Raw genomic sequence first — 11,419 nt, 5'->3', positions numbered from 1 at the left:
AATCCTTGTACTGTAGGAGCCTTGACTAGCCTTGAATGGGGGTTGTTCAGAGTGATAGCAAGCTAGGCCCGACTCAGCCCTGAGCCATGACTCAGAGCCCTGAAGTCAGCATATGAGCCTGGTGTGCATCTCGGGAAATTGAGGAAGGAGGACCATAAGCTTGGGTCATGCCTGGCAATTTAACAAAGCCCAAATTAAAATACATACAAAGGGCTGGAGGTGTAGCTCAGTGGTAAGACAACCATGGATTTCACCCCCAGTACCACTAAAAAAGAGGGGAAAAAATGCACTACATTCAAATTTTAAAACTTTGGCTGGGGAGATGGCTCAGTGGAATAAGCGCTTCCCTGGCAAGCGCAAGGTCCTGAGTTCAATCCCCGGTTCTGCAAATAAATAAATAAATAAATAAAAATTAAAAAATAAAAACATCAAAATCGTGGGGGCTGGGGAGATGGCTCAGTGGAATAAGCGTTTCCCTGGCAAGCGCAGGGCCTGAGTTCAATCCCCGGTTCTGCAAAAAAAAAAAAAAAAAAAAAAACCTCTAGCAATTCAAATTTTAAAACTTTTGGCCTTCAAAGTCATTGTTAAGAAAAATGTAGGACTGGCCAAATAGCTCAGTGGATTAAAGCACCTGTAAGCAGGCGCAAGGGCCAGGAGTTCGATCCCCGGACCTGCCCTGCCAGCCCACCCACGGGGCGCACTGAGACTGCAATTGAGACTGGACTTGGTGGTGCACGCCTATAATCCCAGCTCTTGGGAGGCTATAAACAGGCGGATCACTATGAATTCGATTTGGTAGTGAGACTCTGAGCACCCTGTAGACCATTCCCTAAAAATACAAAAAAAAGAAAGAAAGAGAGAGAGAGAGAGAGAGAGAGAGAGAGAGAGAGAGAAGAAAGAAAGAAAGAAAGAAAGAAAGAAAGAAAGAAAGAAAGAAAGAAAGAAAGAAAGAAAGAAAGAAAGAAAGATGTAAACCAGGCACAGGGGCGGGGGTTCGTTCCCCAGGCCTGCCGTGCTGACCCCACCCCCAGGGAGTGCTGAGATGGCAATTGAGACTGAGCATGGTAGCACATGCCTGTAATCCCAGCTCTTGGGAGGCTGTAAACAGGCGGATCACTGCAAGTAGGATCTAGTAGTGAGACCCTGAACACCCTGTAGACCCCCTCCCTAAAATACAAACAAAAAAAAGTAAACAAAAGCCACAGATTGGGAGAAAATATTTTGAAATTACATATCTGATAAAAGTCTTATCTCCAATACATATAGTAGAAACTCTTAAAATTCAATAACAAGAAGTTAACTGTATTTTTTGGCAAAAAAATTATATAATCATTTCATTAAAGACCATATATAAAATGGCCTATACGCATGCAAAAAGGTATTCACCATCATTTAGTTCTCTGGAAAACACAACTCAAAGCCACACGATAGTACTTCACACCCACAAGATGGCTAGAATCAAGAAGGGTGATGGTGACAGGGTTGGTGAAGAAGTGAAGCAAGGTAAAAATTCACACAGTGTTTGTGGGGGTGTAAAATGGGGCGGCCTTTTTGGAAAAGACCTTGGCAGTTCCTTAGAAAGCTACATGTAAGCTTACCTTTCGGCCCATACGTACCCAGAGAAATGAAAAGATCCGGCTACAGTAAAGCCATATTAATATGCTGAGCTGTAAAAGGCTCAAGTCAACAACTTCTGACGTTGCCAGTCCTAGATAACCCACTACTATCATGGACTACTGGACTATATTGGATTATTTTGCTGAATTCACACACCTACAATATTTATATGGCAATGGGTTACCCATCTCTGACAAACTGAACAGAAAAAGGGGATATAAATGAAGGACCATTTTGTATCTGCATATACAAAATAGTTAGGAGAGATATACAGCTACTTTCTCTTAATTCAGTGAGAAGAAAGATGTGTACTAATAGTGTTTGGACAGGATATCATGTCTGCATCTTGTACTATGAATAACTACTACAAAGACAACAATATACAGAGTATTAATTATTGTAACTGTCTTACTAACCTGTTTTGAAACTGGCGCATTGCTATTTGTTTCTCAATAAAATTAATAAAAATAAGAAGAGCTATCTACAAAAAGTCTTGTGCTTCAGTGTTCCTACGAGTGTTATTCCTAGTAGCCTCCAGGTGGAAGCAACCCAGATGTCCACAAGATGGAATATTATTCAGCACTAACAAAACACAAGGCACTGGTACATGCTCCAGTGCATGAAGTGCTTAAAAACATCATGTCTATTAAAAGAAGGCAGATAAAGATCACATAGCGTGTGATTCTATGTGCATGAAATAGGCACAAAAGGCAAATCTGTAGAGGGAGGAGGGCGAGTAACATTTGTCTGGGCTGGAAGAAGTGGTCGTCAGGTTCGAATGGGCACCAGGGGCCCTCTGGAGGTGCTAGGGATGCTCTGAGGCTGGTTGTCGTGATGGTCGCACAAGTCAGTCAATTAACTAAAAAGTCTCCAAACTGTATGCTTAAAACAGATGGACTCTATGGCATGTAAATCATAGTTCATTAAAGGCGTTTTAATAAAATCTTTCTGCATACCTAGTTCCATCTCCAAGTCTATTTCCTGGGAACCCGATTGAAGACAACATATATTGCACTTGAACAGAAATGCCTATTACCTTTTTATCTCTAGCAAAATTCAAGAAAATTGCCGTTTCAAGATGACAAGCCTGAAGTGCACACAAGCACACAGCCCCTTCCCCCTTCCGAGCTCCTTGTTTATGTCAGAGCCTCAGGTGCCATTACTCTCCAATGTCACCAGTTCTAAGTAGGACCCAGTCCCGACAGTTCCCTCCCTTGAAGAAAACGAGTACTGCTCACACAACACACAGCAAAGAGGGCCCATCGTTTTTACTTATGAATTGCTCTTTTAAATAGACGTCTGTGTTTGGTGCTGTCATAATTCTTTGGTGGAAAAAGGCCAAATACCAGGCAGTGTGGACAGGGCTGGTATGAATTACCTGCGTTTGGTGGGGAGTGAGAAGTGATGGCTTGGCAGGAATGAGCCCCTGAGACAGGCTGGGCAGTGGAGAAGGGAAGGGGAAAAGACGAGTTGATAAACAAGGACTCCGAGTTCAGCCCCACAAGGCTGGCTGCTCATTGCTCAATGTTGCGAGACACTGACTTCGTAGAGGTTTGCAGTAACAGCTCGCTCGAGCTGGAAATTGCTGCGAATATGCGTGCTACCCGAGGCTGAGCTTGTAAAAAGAGTTCTCTGGCATCCGTGCCTTGCTGACAGGTCTGGGACATGACGTGTTCCTTTGGGGTGGCTGAGTCTGAGCCCCGGCAACCCTTCCCCCAAGCTCTTGCCCACTGGACTGATCATCAACAAGCCATCCCATCTCTTCTCCTCCCTCCCCCACCCCTCACCTCTGAGTTCAGGTCCCAGATATAACACCATCCTCTTCCCGCTGCCTGCAATGGCATTTTCTTATTCATCCACGCCCCCCAAATATTCATTGAGCATCTATGGAGTGCTAACACAGCTACCCCAGAGCTAAGCTCTGGGTCAAACAAGCCAGGAATAACATTCCCCACCCACAAAAACCTCTAAATGTCCAAATTAGGTCCCTGTTGTGCTGTGGTGTTGAGTAAAGGAAAATCTTGGGGACAAAAAGGGGACACTGACCAGGAAGAGTCCCCAGAGGCTTCCAAGGGCAGGGGACGCTTACAAGGGTTCCTAAAAGGACAGTTGCCCCAGGGCGCACTAAGATGGCAACCCACACTGGGCGTGGTGGTGCACACCTGTAATCCCAGCACTTGGGAAGCTGAAAACAGGAAAATCACTACTAGTCCAATCTGTATAGTGAGACTCTGTAGACCCTGTACTAAATACATAAAGAAAAGGACAGTTGCCCGAAGGCCAGGTATTAGATTTCACGGTAAGAAGCCAGCATATCAATTTAAGCAAGACCCCAGAGCACTGCTGTCCCCTAGAAGTTCCTCACATGATGACATCGTTCTATGTGCATGTGATCCAACAAGTAGTCACTATCAGACACTTGAAACATTGTTAGTGAGAAATGGAGTTTCAACTTGCATCACATTTGAATTCATTTTCATTTAAATTGCAATCGTGGCAAGTGGCTAGCAGCTACTGGCAGGGAGAGTGTGCCCTGAGGCGTGACACAGCAGGGCCCCTTGCATCAGTGCCCACGAGCTGCCGCTGAAAACAGAAAGAGGCCAAATCACAGAGGAGCCTGACCACAGCATGAAAACAACCCAATTCACGCACCCAGGAAACTCACTGGTCCCTTCTGTCTTCCTGCCATTCTCGAATCCAGGAGTGGCAGTGTCAGCTGCTTGTAGCTGATCAGAAAGGGTACTCATCCTAGGCATCGTGCACAGGCACGCAGGGGAAGCCTCTGGGCTGGAGATAGTGCCACTTGTTTTATTGTTGTCTCCTAGTGCAGGTACAAAATTACCCAATCTTCAGATGTTTCAAAAGAAGCCAGAAATTATGACATGAGATCCTTTTCTCTCTCTCTCTTTCTTTTCCTTTCTTTTCTTTTCTTTTCTTTTTTTTAAGACAGGATATGTAGTGAAGGTTGCCACTGAGCTCACTCTGTAGCCCAGGCTGGCCTGGAACTTGCCTTGAGCTCCGTGCCTCAGCCTCCCGAGTGCTAGGATTCCAGCTTTGTGCTAGCACATCCGGCTCCAGAGAGATCTTTCAATGTTTGAATGTTGGATCTATTCTTTAATGTTCTGCAGGTCATAGAAATCTGTCTTGGGGCCAGACTTTCGGTCTTGAACTATCCGTGTGCAGCCAGTGCTCCCCTCCCTGCCTCTTCTGCAGCACCTGTCCTTCTGTATGAATCTGTGTTTCTAAAGCCCATCTCTCCACAATGGGGTCACCACACCTCAGCGATATGGTCCAAAGTCTTACTCATTCATCATTGCTAGGACCCAGTACCACACCTGCACATGCTCCACTCATTGATGCTCTGTGATTTTTAGGTGCTGAATGAATGAATGAATGACCTCATTCATTTGTGCATTGATTTTGCCAGCCCAGGCGGGGACTTAAAGAGACAGCAGCAGCAAAGGAGTTAAAAGGCAGGAAATGGACTAGGCTTTGGTCTAAAGCCCCATTAATTGCCATCTTACCAGAAATCCTCTTCCCTGCAAATCTGCAGGCTGTAAATTAAGATCTGAATTGTTGTTGTGAGCGCAGCTTTCTCCAAACCACAGATTTGCAAACACTTCTCTTCCCGGTAGTTTGAGACCTCACAACAGTCTTGTGCTATTAAATCTTGCTGAAAAGTGGACTGAGACCACTAAGTCTCTTATGAAAATTGGCAGACTTGTGGAAGGCTGGCGTGGGATTTAGCAAGATGCTTCTGCCCTCATCGCCAGGGAGAGGGCCTTGCCAGAAAGAGGCTCCAGGGAGAAGCATCTTTGACCTCAAGTGACCTCCCCAGAGCTGCAGCATGGGGGCGGGAGACAGCAGGTGGCCCCTGAAACTGGAGGATCTGATTCCTCAACCCCTTGTTTGTTCCGCTCCACATTCCTCCAGCAGCTTAGGTGAAGTCATTTCAACTCTGTGCTCCACTTGTTCCGGGTACTGGCTGGGTAGGTCGGCAAAAGTGACCTTGTGGCTTTTCTTGGCTCAGGCCTGTGTGAAATGACCACATAGAGGCCCACAAGGTCACTTTTGGAGGACAGCAGGATGGGGCCACAGGAGACACAACCATGCCGACCTACCCAAGTCACCATCCAGCCCAGCAGAAGCCCACAATTCCCTGCTGCTAAGGCACCGATGAGGAAACCGAGGCTCAGGGTCCCTCTGAGCTGTGTTCAAGGGCACATCCGGGCTCCTGAGCCAGCCCTGTGTGCTCAGCCTTATCTTACACCACAGTGCCACTCGCTAATCCATATATCTCAGCACGCCACAGTGTCCTCTCCCAGTCACTGATGATAAAGGCCATTTTTCACAGAGGATATAATCTGCTAAAATCTTCTCCTGCATTCCAGGGTAAGAGCGCCCATATTTCACAGCGTGGGTTAATCACAAATATCAACTGAGGCAGTAGCAAGACAGACAGGAGAGAGAAGGCAGCCTCACTGACTGAGGAAACTTCTAGAAAGGGACCCGCTTTGCTTGTTCCGTTCATCCAACAACAAAAAACATCCTAAAAGCTTCCAACATTTAGCACAACTCTTTTTAAATACCTGTATACAAAATAATATTCTCTTTCAATTGATGAATAATTTTTCAGGAAAGATAATTGATGATTTATTTATATTAGTCTCCGATGTCCAGCGCTGCTATCATTGAGATGAAATGCTGGGGACAGTGAGGTCCCTTAATTACTCTCGCCTGGGTGGCATGTGGCAGGGAACGAAAACGTAATGCAAAGTGCTCATACAGTTCAACAGCATAATAGCTTGATGAAGATTTCCAAATTTTTCAAAATGTCATTTCTTTCCAAAAGATGGATTATTTCTGTTGGGGTTTGGTCTACCTAATTATTCCTACCTTGATTGCTTAACTACTCCAGACATTTCATCTCCCCCCCCCCATGCTGTTATGGCATTCCCAGTACTAAAAGAACAGAGGCAGCTTAATAGCACAGTAGAGCAGCCTGTTTCCTGGCCGGGAGGACCAGGCCATGGGTTCCACTGGGCACTGGGAACCTCTCCAATCAGCACCCCTGCTGGCTGCACTTTTGCCCGCTTGGAATGGCACCAGGCTTGTCCAAGGCAGCCACAGCCACAACGCAATCGCATCTTCCAACCCAGTGCCTACCTCACCCCCACCTGGAGGCCGACTGTGCTCAGTCCTCTTTACCGTGTAAGCAGTTCTGGGTCACACGCAGCCCTTGAGCACGGGCTCCTCCTGTCTCTAGCAGAGTACTTTTCCAACTGCAGCCTAGAAGGAGGGCTTGTTCAATTCCAGTGCCAGGGCCCCACCTCCATATCTGGGCTACAACCTGAGAATCTGCATTTCTAACACGTCTGGAGCATACCCCCTGTGCTTCCCATTGAGGGACCATGCTCTGAGGACACTGCTCTTACAATTTTTTTTCTTTTAAGAATAATTTATGAATTTAGTGTTGTGATTAGTGACTGTGTTACATAAGAAATTGGGACCTAAGAGCATTTATTTAACTTTGTGATTGTCTATCCGGAGTCCAGACTTGGGTTCAGTGAGCAAAATAATACCTAGGCAAAAGGCTTATAGTGGGGGAGGGAGTGGATAAGGAAAGAGGGAGGAAGGGAGAGGGAGGAACACAAGGAGGGGAGGCGAAGGAGGCAAAGGAGAAAGGAGGAGGCATGCGAAGAAAAGAAAAGGCGTAGGCGGAGGGAAAGGGCAGTTTCTAGAACGTCCCTGGAAGGTCTGCTTCTGTACACTCTCGGAGAGGGCACAGCTCCACGGCTGCACTGTGGTTTTCTGCACAGCTCCACGGCTGCACTGTGGCTTTTCTGAGCGCTTCCCTATCGCGCGGGTGGCAGGGGTACTTTAGCCCACCCGCCGCGAGTCATTCTTCACTACCTCGGAGGCGATGGGCAAAGGGCAGGCCGGGAGCCCAAGGCCAGCCCCGGGCGCACCTGTCACGCCAGGGAGGGAGGCCCGCGCCCTTTGGCTGATCCCACTGCCTGGAAACGAGCCAGACTCCGCTGCCTTTGAAAGTCTGTTCCTTGGAGTAATCCTGGCTCGCTAGGTTTAATTGTCTCGTCTCTTTTTTTTCTGGTATATGAAGCCGCCCCGCCTGAAGTCCGCCCCTTGAGCAGCGGCCCGGAAAGGTGGGAGGAGCGCAGGCAGCTCGGCTCAGCTCGAGGAGAGCCGGTTCCTATTTCTCCGTTATAAAGAAACATTTGTTGGGAGCTGATGAATTGCGGCGGGGCTGGGACCGGCAGTCCGCGCACCTGGGAAGCTGTCTGTTTAGGCTTCAAACGTAGCCATAGATTTTGCCTGGCGCTTGGGGAGACAAGGGGGAGGGAGAGGGGCGGGGGCAGACCTTCTCCCCTGCTAGGTTAAAGCCTCTGAGACCTTGCTACTCAAACTGTGGTAGGTGAAGCAGCAGCAGTGTCACCTGGGAGCTTGTTAGAAATGCAAATCCCCGCCCTGCCCAGACCTTGGGGGATCAGACTCTTACGTTTTAATAAATCTTATTTAAGGGAAACTTTGAGAAGTAGGACGTAGGGGTGCATGGCACACGATAAGTTAAGAGCCCTGATCTCGGGGCGGGGAGATAGCTCAGTAGAATAAGTGCTTGCCTGGCAAGCTCAAGGACCTGAGTTCAATCCCTGGTTCTGCAGAAAAAAAAAAAAAAAAAAAGAGCCCTGATCTCAGACAAGGAAAGGAAAGGAAGAAACAATAAAGACTAGTCCTGGCTTTGGAAGGAAGAGCAGAGGACTGACTCTGAGGCTCACCGCATGGAGGACACAGAAATTCGCCAGTGGAATGAGTAGGGGTGAAGGTGTTCAGCCTGGGAAGTACTACAGGCAGTCATGGCTCAATTTGTGTGCAGAGGAGAGGGCAGAAAGAGAAGGACTAGGTAGGTGGGTGCCACCCCAATCCCAGGAGGCAGGGTGCTGCCTGTTGTGACCTTTTGCTCCTCCTGCCGCAAGCTTCTGAGACCAAGACATTGGAGCAGGGACAAAGGAGGGATGAGAGGACAGTAGCGACCGCAGCTGAGACACAGTGTTGTACAGACAAGAAGCACCTGGGAGTGTAGCCCTTGGCGAATAACAGTTTCATGCAGAAAAAGAGTGAAGTCACATGGTCACAAAAGTGGGCGCTGATATCTGCATGGATACCCAGAGGACACTCCTGGCCTAGAGTGCCTGGGAAGCTGCTGTGGCTTGCATCCCCAATCCTCTCAAGGCCCAGCTCTGCCCAAGGTAGTGCCCAGATCTGCTCCCCAGTTTCTGCACAGGAGAAAGAGAGTTTGAGGGTATTAAAGAGCAGGTACATAACCTCTTTTCATGGCTGGGTCTGAGCCTCTCTGGTCCTCACTTTCTGTTTCTGCTGGAACACGGTAGCAGTGAGGAGAAAAGGAGGCTGGAGTTAGATGTCATAAACTCCAAAGGAGGTGACATGTTCACAGACTCCCCTCCAGGGCTGCTTCTTCCAGCCTGGCCAGCAGTTTTAAGCATGGAGCAGACCGACGCTTGGCAGAGATGCACGTTCAAACTCCTGGCTGGCCCAAGTCAATAGAGTAATCACAGGGCTGGAAGATCTCCCTGGATGCCGTTGTCTCCACAGACTGTTCCAATCAAGTGAGTCTGTCAAAACAGTGTATACGTGTGTGTTTATGTGCCTCTTTGTCTCCTTCCGTAAGGGGCTCCAAGTGATTTGCAGAAATCGTAGTAAATTAAACTAAAATAGTAAAATAAAAATGCAAAGGTCACATTCAGTTCCAACATAAATAAAAATCAGCAGTCAAGAGTGGTAGGAATGGCAGCATGCGACAGGAGAGGCAGATCATGTCTGGCCCTCAGCATGGGAAGCCGAAGCTCAGGGACAGGACAAAAGAAAGGTGGCTCGGCCACATCCTGCGTTGGTGGCAGGGGTGAAAGATAGTGGCTGGAGGCAGAGAGCAGGGATCTCGCCCTAGGCTACATTCACAGATGCAAACTTTTGTGACGGGTCCACCTTGTTCCAGGTCTGTCAGGACTGTTCCAGTCACCACTCCACTCATTTCTAAAAATCACTTTGGAAAAGTCACCAGCCAACAACACATTCAGAACAATGTGATTGTGAATGTGCTCCTTAGAGCAGGCCAGGCACCAGCCCTGCATCCAGTCCCTGAACGACACAGTCACAGGAGACGTAGTACCATTCTTCAGCAGCATAGGGCTGAAAGGGTGAATCAGATAAGAAAACCACAGGAAGACAGAGGCTTTCTCACAGCCTGGGGAATCTGGGAAGTTATGAAACAGATTGGACTGGGTGACAGTCAGCAGGAGAAATGAATACCACCATCTTCAAGGGGCAATCTAAGCCGTGCATCACAGGCTGCCTGTCTCCAAAAACCTGGTAACATAAACCCAGAAGGTAGGCAATTATTTGTCTAAGAATGTCAGCACCAGATTCTCCGTGATTCTCTTTGGGCTTTCCTCATGGGTGCAAGATAGCTGCTGCTGTACTTGCCTCCTTGTCTGTGTTCTACAAAAGCTCTCCCAGGAACCCAGTAACAAAAGTGCTGTGGTCCCACAGTGCGGTCCTCTATAATATGGTCCAGTGCAACTGGGAATAAAGGTTGGGTCAGTCAGTCAGCAATGTCTGCCACAGACGAATTTTAAGTTTCAGGTTTGGCTGCTGAAGCTGCAGAAGAAAAGTAACACTTCCACATTTCTGATGGAAATGCAACTAGTTGTCTTGGTTACTTTTCTCTCGGTGTAGGTACAAAATGCCCAAAGCCCCAAATGAAGAAAGGAAAGGCTTATTTAGCTCAAAGTTTATGGAGGTTTCGGTCTGCAATCAGTTGGCTCCAAAGCAGGGTGGCTTGGTGAGGGACAACAGCTCAAGGTGACAGAAGACAGCAAAGCAGCAGGAGCAGAAAGGGGACAAGCCAGGATTGTTTCCTCTCTTCTATTGTATGCAGGCTTCCCGCCCTTGGGGGGGGCACTCATTCCATCTCTGTGCCCTCCTCTTGCACAGGCTCAGGATGTTTACCCTTAACGGGAGGACCCTGGCTCCCTGCTAAATCATTTAATTAAAGTTTCAAATTTTTAAAATTGACACAATGAACAGCATCCTAGAATGATGAGGGCATGTCCTTTTCACCTCAGGATGTACAACTGCTGAGTTACTTAGCTAAGATTCTGAACTTCTCAAGTTGACCCAATGTGCGACCATTACGCTAGTACAACCAATACGGAAATCATTATGGAAGTTGTTCCTCAGAGAACTAAAACTAGTGACTGGGAAGATAGCTCAGCGGTCTAAGCACCTACTTGGCAAACACAAGGACCCAGGTTCAATCCCCAGTATCGCATGCCAGGTCAACCCTACAACCCTGGACATGCCGGCTGGCCACCAAAACCGGGTGTGGTGGTACATGCCTGTAATGGCACTGGGGAAGCTGAGACAGGAGGATCACTATGAGTCCAAGCTGTGTAGTGAGACCCTGTAGCAAATAAATAAATAAATAAATAAATAAATACAAACATACTTTTTTAAAAAAAGAAAACTAAAACTATAAATTCCATTTGTCCCAGGCATAACTCTTCTGGGTATCTTCCTAAAAGAGCTAAATATGTCATATCACGGTAATACATGCACACCCATGTTTATAAGAGCACAACACAATAGCTGGATCTTGGAAGCAGCCTATATGTACATCAACAGATAAATGCATAAAAGACAGAGAATGGCTCAGGGATGGGTGCAGAGACGCTTCTGGAAGGATCATGGCGGTGGCCGCGCAGGACGA

Source organism: Octodon degus, unplaced genomic scaffold (assembly GCF_000260255.1).
Source record: "Octodon degus isolate 3935 unplaced genomic scaffold, OctDeg1.0 scaffold00232, whole genome shotgun sequence".
NCBI lineage: Eukaryota > Metazoa > Chordata > Mammalia > Rodentia > Octodontidae > Octodon > Octodon degus.
This window is presented reverse-complemented; position numbering follows the sequence as displayed.